We start from the raw sequence: 13,043 nt of genomic DNA on the forward strand, positions 1-13,043 counted from the left end.
TCGCTAGTCTTGGTTGGCACTCAGGTCTTTTCACTCTGAAGATTTGAATTTTTTCCAAACTCAGATATGCTCTTCTATGATCTCTCTTCCATTATCTCCATTTTGTTGTTATTCTGGAATTTCTATTTGATACCGAGGAAACTTTTGACTTTAGCCTCCATGTCACTTAACCTTGCTTTGGTTGGTTGTTTTTGTTTTAGACCTTTAGCTCTGAGTTTGAAAGAATCCTTAGGATTAATCTTACAAGTTTATTAATTCTATTTTCAGTTGTGTCCATTCTATTCAGCTCATCTACCAAATTTTAAAAAATATAGCTTTTAAAAAAATCAAAGTTACAAATGCACATAGTTTCAAGAGGAAGTTAGTTCTACAAATCTTGTTACAAAACAAAGAGCAGTTTTTCATCTCCTTTTTCCCCTCCATCTTTCTGCCAGGCAACTAGGGCTGCTTCAGGCACAAATCCAATGATTTCTGAAGTTATACAAAAGGGCACCAGAATCCCAAGTTGCAGCAGCGTATTAGGCTTGCTTAAAAAAAAAAAATTATGAATGGTTTGCAAGAGGGATCCTCATGAAGAACCTGTGTTTTCAATCTGCTAAATTGCGAGTGAGGGGGAAAACAGTAAAAAGGAGATCTACAGGAAGACGGGTCTGTTTTGGGACAGACCCTCCCTAGGCCCAATGGTAGTGACAGTTCTACCTCCATTAGCACTTGACTTCCCCTTTCCCCACCTCCTCAAACCTGAGCCGGGAGATCACTGTCTCCTCACCTGGGCTGCTGAGGAATTTAGGCACAGCATGGCAACAGATGAGCCAAATGCCGGAGATTAGCACACACTTTTGTTTCGGGTCCTTTTTTGGTATTGTAATAATCTTTATTCATTGAACTTCATTGGTGTCTGGAAAGAACCACTGCCCAATGTGTCTCACTTTTAGATAATAGGATCTCAGAACTTTAGGTTTGTCTAACAGACAGACATATTGAGCAAAGGCAATGAAGCCCCTATAGCCTGAAACTCATTCCCCACCAGGTGATGTTGCAGAAAACCGGAATAATCAAACAATGCAGGAGAGTTTGGAGTCACACTTTATTCACCGCGGTGGGCTTAGAGAAAATGAATTCAAATTCTAAGCAAAGCTACAAGCAGGACTTCCCTTTTTATTAAGGAGCCAGTCTTCTGTGCAATTAGTGGTTATCTCGCTGCTGTCTTTGAAAACAAACACAGTTCTAAAAATTATGGGCACATCTAGTCTCTGGCCTTCAAGGTCAGACAGCTAAAATTATGGGCATACCTAGTCTCTGGCCTACCAGGTCAGACAGCTGAGTTTATGGTCCTCATTATTCAAGCAGGCTAAAGCAGGCTAGAAAGCAAAGTTACCTTTTTAAAATAAGAGGCCGTCTAAGAAAAACAGCAGAGAATTCCAAACAGCAGTTTTTACAAAATAGGGGTTTTCCTTCTCAGTGATAGTCTAATATTCTGGATATATATGGAAGAAAAAGCAGTAGCATTTGCTATTAAACACAGGGAGTTGAATAATAGCAATATAAACATCAGCATAGTTTGATAGTCAAATAGCAATGCATTAACAGATCACTGCCTCTGGGGAAGTGCCCCATCCCCACCCCTCACCCTACTCAGAAGCATAGTCACTGACCAGAAGGTATTTTTTCCTTCAATATTATTAACTTTTTTTGCCCTGGCTGGTGTTGATCAGTGGTTGGAGCGCTGATCTGGGCACTGAAGGGTCACAGGTTCGTTTCCCTGGTCAAGGGTATGTACCTGGGTTGCAGGTTCGATCCCTGACCCCAGCAGGATGTGTGCAGGAGGCAACCAATCAATGTATTTCTCTCACATCTCTACATCTCTCTCTCTCTCTCTCTCTCTCCCCCTCCCCCCACCCTTCCCCTTCCACTCTTTCTAAAAAGCAATGGAAAACATATCCTTGGGTGAGGATTAACAACAAAAAAGATTGTTGACTTTCGTAAACATCTGCTCTTCTAGCTTGTACCTTTCCTGCTGCTGCTTGCAGCTCACATATATGCCTTGTGAAATCAACCCAATATTATGAAAATTAACTCTGGTCATAGGAATCAACATGCTCTCATTTGTTGTCACAAATACTCCAGGTGACATGGGCAGCCCTGAAGTGACTGTAGGTAAGTTAGCAATCACAAAATCACAGAGCTGCAAATAGTATAGGGTGAGAGCTAGCATGATAACCCATCTTTTTCATATACTATATTTTATGTAGGGGCTTTTAGCTTGAATTAGATTGTGGCCACCACGAGGCTCAGGTAAGTCTGGGTAGATGTGGCAAATGGTTGGGAAAGGTCTACCAGAAGTCTGAGAAACCTAATGTAAGAAGGGGGAATGGAACCAGGCATGCTGAACCTCAGTAAGTAACAAAGATCAAATCATTGCAGGGGACCCAGGACCCTAAGAGCAGAGCTGGGACCAATTCTCCAGGAAATAAATTGCAAATAATGAGTGGGATCAAACTAAGCCTTGATTTGTTACCTTTGATATCCTGGTAGGCCCAGGTAGGCCTTTGATGACTACAGATAAGTTATGAATTTGAAAGTAGACAATGACCTGGTGGCTGTTGGCTCCTCTGAATGTCTTAGGGTCACCACCTCAAACCCATCTATCTAAGGGGCAGGTCTTGGGAAATTTTGCTAGAGACACAGTTTTCCTTATCCAAACTACATCATCACTCCAGGATAGAGAAAACACACCGGTGACATTATGGTGCCTCCCCGCTTCCTACATTGCCCGTAGGCCTTGCTAAGGAGTCACTGCCAAGCAATTCCTAAGCAGCAGATTACTGCAGCTGCTAGATCAGCTCAGCACACTTCTATAGATTCAGCCAGTAGGGAGACAAGCCCAAATGGAATTAGGCCCTTGTTACTCAGTGCAGCAGGCAGCATAAGTTCACTTTTGCCTCCAAGTCCCATAGGGACAATGTAGGGGCAGGTCCTGGTAGATACGGAGCACACTATGATCTGGGTCACAGCTGAGGAGCCCTAGGAAACCCCTAATCCTATTAGGGCATTGCTAACAAAACTGACCATCCCCCCAGAGAGAGGTTTTATATTTTATGACTCTGGAATGTAAGCAAATCTTCCTTAGGGAAATAAGGCCAAGCTTTACTACCCTGGAATACCTCTAGGGAGGGACAGCTCCAAAGCCCTCTACAGGAAGTCTTTGTCTTTATCTTTCCAAGGCTGTCTGTTATGCAAACATCCTTGAACAAAATTGTCAATGCATTTGCTCGGAAGAAGTACAGAAATCCAAAACTTGTGGAGAATTATCTCCCAACATTATAACATCCTTTTTATAAACTTCTGAAAATGTCGTTTCATTTACAACCCAATAGTAAAGAATAAGTTTAATAAGATAAAAATGTCACTCTAGCTTTGGCCGGTGTGGCTCAGTTGGTTGGAGCATCATCCCCTATACCAGTGGTCAGCAAACTCATTAGTCAACAGAGCGGCAAACCGCGGCTCACGAGCCACAGTTTGCTGACCACTGCCCTCTACCAAAAGATTGCAGGTTTGATTCCCAGTCAGGACACATACCTAGGTTTTGGGTTCAATCTCTGGTCTGGCACATATGGGAAGGCAACTCACCGATGTTATATTCTCCTCTCTCTCTCCCTGTTTCTAAAATCAACAAGCATGTCCTCGGGTGAGGATTAAAAAAAAGTCACACCCTGGCTGGTTTTGCTCAGCAGTTGGAGAGTAGGTCTTGTGACTGAAGGATCATAGGTTCAATTCCCGGCCAAGGGCACATACCTTGGTTGCAGGTTCCACCCGGCCCCTGTTGTGGCACATGCAGGAGGCAACCAATCAATGTGTCTCTTTCACGTCGATTTTTTTTCTCTCTCACCCCCTTCTCCCTTTTTTCCCCTCCCTCTAAAAAAATCAATAGAAAAAAATATCCTCAGGTGAGGATTAAAAAAAATTTTTTAAAAAGTCACTGTAGATCACTATGCCACATGAAATACAAAAATCCATAAATAATATGTATAAAAGAATGACTATGAAGAGAAATTTTTCTAGAAATTCTTAACTGTATACTGCACTGAAGTTTCTTGAAAGGAACAGTATGACATTTTGGACTGGATAATTATTTGTTGTGGGAGATTGTTCTGAGCATAGTAGGATGTTTAGCAACATCACAGCCTTTACCCACTAGCTGTCAGTAGCTCTACCCACAGTGTGACAACCAAAATGTCTCCAGACATTGCCAAAGATGTCCTGGGAGCAAAATCACCTCCCATTGAGAGCTCCTGCTCTTCTCATGTAGTCATATTTTAAAAACAAATTATCAAACATCAAGTAACTCAGGAATAAATCAACGAAAGCTGTACAAGACAACTACACTGAAAACTATAAAACATTACTGAGAGGAATAAATATCTAATTAAATGGAGGGAAGAAGTAGGTTCATAATTGGAATTTGATATTGTAAATATGTAATGCTCCCAAATTCATCTACAGATTCAACACAATTTAAATCATCCTATCAAGGGTTTATGATATGCGTATGGAAATTAACAAACTGATTCTAAAATGTAGACTGAATAGCAAAGGGCCAAAAATAGCCGAGTCTGTCTTGAAGGAGAAGATCAAAGCAGAAATAGAAAGACATCAATATTTAATAATATGGCCCTTATATTAGTATGGTACTCCCACAAAGATAGATATATAGACAAATGGAACAGAAGAGAGAGGAAACAGCCTTTCACCCATGCACTCACTAGGTTTATAGCAAAGGTGGCAGTGCAGTGAAGAAAGGATGGATGTTTCCGTAATAGGTGCTAGATTAATTTAATATCATATGAAAAAATAATGAATTTCATAAATCTATAAGTCAAACCATCATGTTGTATGCCTTAAACTTATACAGTGATTTATGTCAATTATTTCTCAATAAAACTGGAAAAATAATGAATATTGGTACTTACCTTGAAGAGAGTCCATTGCAGATGGATTGTAATTTCCATGAAAGGAAAAACAATAAAGCTTCTAGAAGAAGAAATAAGTAAATGTCATCATGACCTTGGGATAGGTAAAGCTTCCTTTAAAAATATATATATACGTATATTTTTTAATTTCAGAGAGGAAGAGAGGGGCAGAGAGAGATAGAAACATCAATGATGAGAGAGAATCATTGATCAGCTACCTCCTGTTCGCTCCCTACTGGGAATCGAGCCTGGACTTGTGCCCTGACCAGGAATCGAACCTTGACCTCCTGGTTCATAGGTGGATGCTCAGCCACTGAATCACACCGGCCAGGCTCTTTCTTTTCTTGATCAAACAACAAATGTTTATTAAACACTGACTGAGTCAAAGGTATTATGGGCACTGTTTTTATGTTTACATGACTTTTGAACTGCCTCATGTTTTTCTTTGAATGCCTTTATGGTTGAATACTTTCTGACATCTTAGTGTAAGCTCTTCCTCTACTAAAAATTCTAAGTTACCTCTGGGGTAGACCACTGGCCAGCTTAATCTAAATCTTAGCATGTAAGTTTTTACTAGCTTCTATCCCAGTAGCTAAAATGTCTTGGCATCTCACTTTCCGTTTTGTAACCTACTGATCACAGAGAAATTGCATAGGGTAACATCCCTCTTTCCTGGAAAATATTGAGAGAACTGATTTCTGAGGAACAGGTAAAGATTTCTTAAACAGGACTCAAATAGTGGCAACCACAAGGAAAAAAATGATAAATTTAATTATATTAGCCTTAAAAATTTCTGTTCATCAAAAGACATGAAGAGAGTGAAAAAGGAAGCCTTTAGCCCTGCCAGTGTAGCTCAGTGGTTGAGTGTCAACCTATGAACCAGGAGGTCACAGTTTGATTCCCAGTCAGGGAATATGCCCAGGTTGGGAGCGCTTGATTACTGGTGAGAGGCGTGCAGGAGGCAGCTGATCAATGATTCTCTCTCATCACTGATGTTTCTATCTCTTTCTCCCTCGCCCTTCCTCTCTGAAATCAATCAATCAATCAATCAATCTATCTATCTATCTATCTACCTACCTATCTATATTTTTTAAAGCAAGCCTTTAGAGTAGGTTAAGATATTTACAATACATTTATAAAAAAGTGGACTAATAAGAATATATAAATAATACTATACATTAAAAACATCGTAGAGCAAAAGAAGGACACGAAATAGGATATTTACATGTAGCTTTAAGAGGTATTTACTAACAACAAAGGGGAAAAAGTAACTTCACAATGGAGACACCTGGCAGACACTACCTTAACCAAGTGACCAAAGTTGGCATCACCACTGTTGAGACATATTGACAACAAGTTCCTCCTGCTGTCATGCACCGAGAAGGATACAACATCACTCCTTCAAAGATGCATACCTTGAATGAATCTTGAGGGAACATTAAACAAATACAAATTGTGGGCATTTTACAAAATAACTGGCCAGTACTCTTTGAAAGTGTTAAAGTAATTAAGATAATGTAAGAGTGAAGAAGACTATCCCAGCTTAATGGAGACTAAGGAAACATAACAACTAAAAAACATGTGTAACCCTGGATTGAATCATGGTCCAGAAAAAGACACCAGTGAGACAATTGGTGAGGTTTTAATGAGGTCTGTAGATGAGTACCAATGTTACTTTCTTGATTTTCATAATTGGACTACAGTTATATAAGATATCAAGATATGAAGCTGGGTGAAAGGAATTGGAATTTTTTGGTACTATTTTTGCCAAGGTCTAAAATTATTTCAAGATGAAAATTAATAATTAAAAACTTTTGTTAAGTGCCTTCTCAAATGTTTTGCAGAAAATTGGCAGAAGACTTGAACAAGCACTTTACAAAAGAGGATATACAAATAGTCCTAGCATGTGAAAGAGTGCTTGATTTTATTAGTCATCAGAGAAATGCAAATTAAAGTCCAGATTAGATACCACTGTCCACACTAAAATATCTAAAATGAAAAAGACTAATTATATAAAATACTAGAGGCCCGGTGCATGAAATTCGTGCACAGGGGTGTGTGTCCCTCAGCCCAGCCTGCACCCTCTCCAATCTGGGACCCCTCGAGGGATGTCCGACTGCCCGTTTAGGCCCGATCCCACCGGGCAGTTGGACATTCCTCTCACAATCCAGGACTGCTGGCTCCCAAATGCTCGCCTGCCTGCCTTCCTGATTGCCCCTAACTGCTTCTGCCTGCCAGCCTGATCACCCCCTAACCACTCCCCTGCCAGCCTGATTGATGCCTAACTGCTCCCCTGCCAGTCTGTTTGCCCCTAACTGCCCTCCCCTGCAGGCCTGGTCCCCTCCAACTGCTCTCACCTGCAGGCCCGGTCCCCCCCAACTGCTCTCCCCTGCAGGCCCGGTCACCCCCAACTTTTCTCCTCTGCTGGCCTGGTCACCCCTAACTGCCCTCCCCTGCAGGCTTGATCACCCCCAACTGCCCTCCCTTGCAGGCCTGGTCCCTCCCAACTGCCCTCCCTTGCTGGCCATCTTGTGGTGGCCATCTGTGTCCACATGGGGGCAGGATCTTTGACCACATGGGGCAGCCATCTTGTGTGTTGGAGTGATGGTCAATCTGCATATTACTCTTTTATTAGATAAGATAGAGGCCTGGTGCACAGGTGGGGGCCAGCTGGTTTGCCCTGAAGGGTGTCCTGGATCAGGTTGGGGGTTCCCTTGGGGCATGGGGAGGCCTGGGTGAGGGGCCTGTGGTGGTTTGCAGGCCGGTCATGCCCCCCGGTGACCCAAGCGGAGGCCCTGGTATATGGGATTTATTTATCTTCTATAATTGAAACTTTGTAATTTTGAGCAGAGCCAAGCCTCCTGTTTGCTCCACGGCTGCAGCCATTTTTGTTGGGATTTATTTATCTTCTATAATTGAAACTTTGTAGCCTTGAGTGGAGGCCTGGGCCAGCCAGGGTGTGCGGAAAGCTTGGCTTCCTCCATTGCCAGGGAAACCCAAGCCTCCTGCTCGCTCCATGGCTGCAGCCATCTTGGTTGGGCTAATTTGCATACTTGCTCCTGATTGTCCAGTGGGTGTGGCTTGTGGGTGTAGCAGAGTGATGGTTAATTTGCATATTACTCTTTTATTAGATAGGATTGTCAAATTGGAACAACCTCTCCTCATACACTGCTGGTGGGGGTTTAATTAGCACAACCACACTGGGAAACAGTTTGGCAGCATGGATTTAAGTTGAGCAAATGCAGATTCTATGACCCAGCAATGTGTAGCTAATGTACATCAAAAGATATTTTCAGCCCGGCCTGTGTTGCTCAGTGGTTGAGTATCGACCTGTGCACCTGGAGGTCATGGTTGGATTCCTGGTCAGGGCACATACCTGGGTTGTGAGCTTGATCGCAGTAGAAGGCATGCAGGAGGCAGCTGATCAATGATTCTCATCATTGATGTTTCTCTCTCTTCCTCTCTGAAATCAATAAATATATATATTTAAAAAGGTATTTTCAAAAGCTTTTATAGCAGCATTATTTGTAATAACCAACAACTGGAAGCAATTTATATGTGAAACAATATCTATAATAATAACAGCGTAATATGCTAATTAGACCAGACGACAAAGCCGGGCTGCGAGGGAAGCCTGGGTCCCGGGTGCCAGAAGGAAGCCAGTGCCAGCAGCCAAGGGGAAGAAAGGCCTACTCTTGCACAAATTTCGTGCATTGGGCCTCTAGTATGTAGTGAAATGGATAATTGTCACACCACGGAACATGAATAGAGCAAGAGAAAGAATTACAATATAATGACATGACTGCCTTTCTCAAAACACTAAATGATGGAAGCCAGGCACAAAACAGCACCTATTATGTGATTCTATTTATGGAAAGTTCCAAAGCAGATAAAATTAATCTCTTTTTTTTTTTTTATCCTCACCAAAGATATGTTTATGAATTTTAGAGAGAGGAAGGAAGAGATGTGAGAGAGAAACATTAGTTGCCTCCTGCACACGCCTGGACTGGGGATTGAACCCACAACCTTTTGATTTTGGGACAATGCTCCAACCAACTGAGTCACGGGCCAGGGCCATCTCTGTTTTTAGAAGTCATCATAATGGTTACCTTTGGAATGACTAGAAGGGCTTTTGGGGTTATATATTGTTTCACATATAAATTGTTTGCAGTTATTGGTTATTACAAATAATGCTGCTATAACAGCTTTTGTAAAATGTTGCTTAATCTGGGTGCTGATTACATAGGTGTGTTGACGTGTAAATTCACTGAGCTGTGCTCTTTTCTGGATGCATGTTATGCTTCCATAAAAAGTTTACAACAAAGGAGTCATCTCAGTAGAAATCGCGTCATTTCTCTAGCTTAGTAAAAGGGACACAGGTAATGCAGGCTGACAAGTGAATCCAAATCCTGGGCTGATGAATCCCAGAAAGAAGGTTTTCAACACAAATCGCTGGTCTCACTGAACCATTTGGATCATTTTCTCCGCTGCAGCCTAACAACGGCACAGTGAAAGAACTACTCAAGAACTAAATCATGAAGCAATGACAGAACATATTTTAGAGAATTTCCTGTGCTTACGTACCTGGAAGAAAATTATACTACTAAAACTCTGGCTAAAATAAACAGGTTCTAAAATGCCATTTCTTTCTTTTTATGCGTTGTTTGCTTTATTGTGGCCACCTGGGGCCCTCCATTTCTTTCTTAAAAATAAATGGTTGCTTTATTTGATCAGAAAAACACAAAAATAGAGGGCTGTGAATCATTAAGAACTGTACTTAGTGTCTTACAGTGCACGTTATCCTCAAGGCTGCGTACTCCCTGTCCCCACTGTGTGCACTGCTCTGGGTCTTCTTCAGGTCATGGGGCTTGACTTTGAAGGCAGACAAAAAAATTTAACAGCATGATGGAGATGTTCTATGTCCTAGCTGGGGTGGTGGTTACACTGGTGTATACATTTGTGCATCAAACAGTACAGTTCAAAAGTGTACCTTTAAGTGTATGTAAATTATGACACCCCCCCTTTAAAAAAAAAAAAGAATGCAACATGACTAATAGCTATTGGTTGCCTGGAGTCAGAATTTATTAAACAATACCCCATTATGTTATCACTAAAGCTTCTTAGTATTTCCCAGAAATATCAGGTATCAAGGATATGTGTTCCCAGTGGCTTGACTTATCTCCTGGATAGGGTTTGAACATCTGCAGATTGAAATGCCGTTAGATGAACAAGAAAAGGAGAAGAGGGTCTATACAAGTTTGATGAATGCTGTGAAACTTTCATTCCATTTAACAAAATTGCGTGGTAGGGTGACAAGGCATTCCCAAATTACATAATGAAAAAGCTGGGATCAAATTTAAGTCCGTTTACCCAGGCAGGCCGCTCCTGCTTACCCGCTTTTTGTTTCCCCAGTGTAGCCCTCAGGAAGGTCTGTTTCTGGTTCCTGGGCGAGGTCTCCATCTAGTGGCAGAGTGGCATGAGAGGCAATCGCAGGCCCAAGAGCGGCGTGGGGAAGATGAGCTTGTGTTTGCTTTTTTTGGTCTCCTGGCAGAAGATAACTCTCCATTTGTGGATTGCCGGTGGTGGGTTAGTCATCCTCCAAAGGGCTTGAATAGATCCTCTGAACAGCAGCTTTGAAGCTGAAGAGGACTAAGGGAGCTTTTTTGAAGGGACAGACAGGGACTCCCAGGTACTGACTCTCCTCTGGCCAGGGCAGCAGTAACGATGCCAGCCAGAAACACAGGGCTGCAATTGGTCCGTACTCACTGACGCATTTGTGCCAAATAGAAAAAGGCTTCTTTCATCAGGGTGGACAAAATCCCAGGGTGCACGGCTCGTTTAGAGGACTACAGGCTGTGTATTTCAGCCCCCCGCCCCCCAAACTCTGCCAGGAGCTCCTGTGCAGCGAACAACCTGCATAGCCACACGCTGCAGACCCCATGAAGCACCAGTACCTTCCTTGGCACCTCAAATGCCCACAGCAAACACCAACTCCTAAAGCTGGGGCACAGGATGGGCACACCCCACTCTCATATGAATCCTTAAGGTCCTTGTGAATTTCAGTTTTCTTTTCAACAGGCACTATCAATTTTGGTTTCTATTCAGGCCTGGTTGTTGAAGGCCTCATTTCAGGTGAAATGGAGACAGAGTTGGGAAATTCTAATGTAGTGTCTTTAGGAAAATAGCATGACACTGCTTTGTTATGAAAGACTATAGAGTGGAATTGGACAAATCCAAAAGTTATAAGTTAAGGGTTTAGGAAATTTTACACTTTAAAATCCATGGACAGTCAAAAGACACATTGTGAACTAATATAGTGAAGATGTTTATTCATTTGGTAAGCATTTCTTAAACACCCTGGTTTGAGACACTGGGCTAGACACACACATACACACACACACACACCTCCCAGGCTCTGTGCCCTAGAAAACTCCTACTCTTCTCTCCCAAGTTCACAGTTCAAAATTGTATCTTTTGTGAAGCCTTCTCCTGCTCCCCCCTACAGTGAGGAGTTTCTTCATAGTGCTTTATTTCTGTATCTCTTTTAGCACTTACCATATTTTATTATAATTACTTATTTCTGATTTGTTTATATTTATTTAATTAGCTTTCCCCTCCTGTTTGAATTAGCTTTTGATTTGTTGACTTTATTATTTCTATTTCATTAATTTTTGCTTTAATCTTTATTATTTCTTTTCTTATACTTTCTTTATGTTTGCTCTGTTGTTCTTTTTCTGGTGTCTTTTTAAAAAATATATTTTATTGATTTTTTACAGAGAGGAAGGGAAAAGGTTAGAGAGTTAGAAACATTGATGAGATCGCATCTGCAACCAAGGTACATGCCCTTGACCGGAACTGAACCTGGGACCCTTCAGTCCGCAGGCAGACGCTCCATCCACTGAGCCAAACCAGTTAGGGCTTTTTCTGGTGTCTTTAGTTGAAGTTGAACCCATTTATTTATTTTCCTTCTTATTATGGTAAAATGTATACAACATAAAACTTGCTATTTGTAGCCATTTTAAGTGTACAATTTAGTGGCATTACTTACATATGTAATGTTGTGCAACCAACACCACTTTCCAAATTTTTTCACCACCGTAAACAGAAACTCTGTACCCATTAATGATAATTTCCCAGTCCCATCCTTGCCTGGTAACCTCTAACCTACTTTCTGTATCTATGAATTTCCCCATTCCAGGTGTTTCATATGAGTAGAATCATACAATATTTTTCCTTTTGTGTTTGGCATCTTTCACTTAGCATGATATTTTCAAGGTTTTTTCATGCATCGGAACTTCATTCCTTTCTATGGCAGAATAATATTCCACTGTACATACATAACATATTGACTATCCATTCATCTGTTAACAGACACCTGGGTTGTTTCCACCTTTTAGCTGTTGTCGATAGTGCTGCTATGAATACTGACTTATAAGTATGTGTTTGAGTCGCTGTTTTTAATTCTTTTGTGTATATACCTATGGTTACCTCTTTACGTTACTGGTACTTCCAGCTTTAGAGTTAAAAGAAGGAGTGGCAGGTTCTGGAAAGTCAAGTAACTCAAGTCAGAACTTGAATGATCCTGTGACCTCTTCTAGTGACCCCAAGTTCTGGTTTAGCATATCAGTTACGTAGTCGAAATAGTATCTAACTGAGAGTGTTACATATCATTTAGTTTCTAGCTTGTGAATTACGTCCCCCAAGAACCTTTTAAGAGTTTAAGAGACTATAGGAAAGAAATGAAGGAAGGGTGGCCTAGTTGGTTTGGCTCAGGGGATAGAGCATTGGCCTGCAGATTGAAGGGTCCTGGGCTCCATTCTAGTCAAGGGCAGGCACATGCTCGTGTTACGGGCTGGATCCCCAGTGTGAGGGTGTGCAGGAGGTAGCCGATCAGTGATTCTCTTTCATCATTGATGTTTCTATCTCTCTCACTCATTTCCTCTCTGAAATAAAAAAAAAAAAAATTTTTTTTTAAATAAAGAAATGAAAGAAGGGTGAAATGACAAACATTCAGGAGATTTTCTTCCAAAAGTAGTTTTCTTTGGGAACTGCAGCCATCAGGGGTTCTTTTGC

At 41.5% G+C, this 13,043-nt stretch overlaps 1 protein-coding gene across 2 annotated transcripts in view; it reads right to left on the bottom strand.

The window, feature by feature from the left end:
* ANXA4 (annexin A4) overlaps positions 1-5,216 on the bottom strand; it is a 70,797-nt gene extending 65,581 nt beyond the window's left edge. Inside the window, exons 1-2 of one of the 2 annotated variants that reach the window (XM_080683859.1) lie at positions 5,189-5,216; positions 4,971-5,031 (exon numbers count right to left, since the gene is read on the bottom strand). The gene's annotated coding sequence lies outside the window, so the exon portion shown is untranslated. Of the gene's footprint in view, positions 1-4,970 lie in introns of both variants that reach the window. The other variant, XM_080683857.1, reaches the window with a different exon arrangement.
* Positions 5,217-13,043: the final 7,827 nt, after the last annotated feature.

Source organism: Plecotus auritus (genome assembly GCF_963455305.1).
Source record: "Plecotus auritus genome assembly, chromosome: 8".
In the NCBI taxonomy this organism is placed as follows: domain Eukaryota; kingdom Metazoa; phylum Chordata; class Mammalia; order Chiroptera; family Vespertilionidae; genus Plecotus; species Plecotus auritus.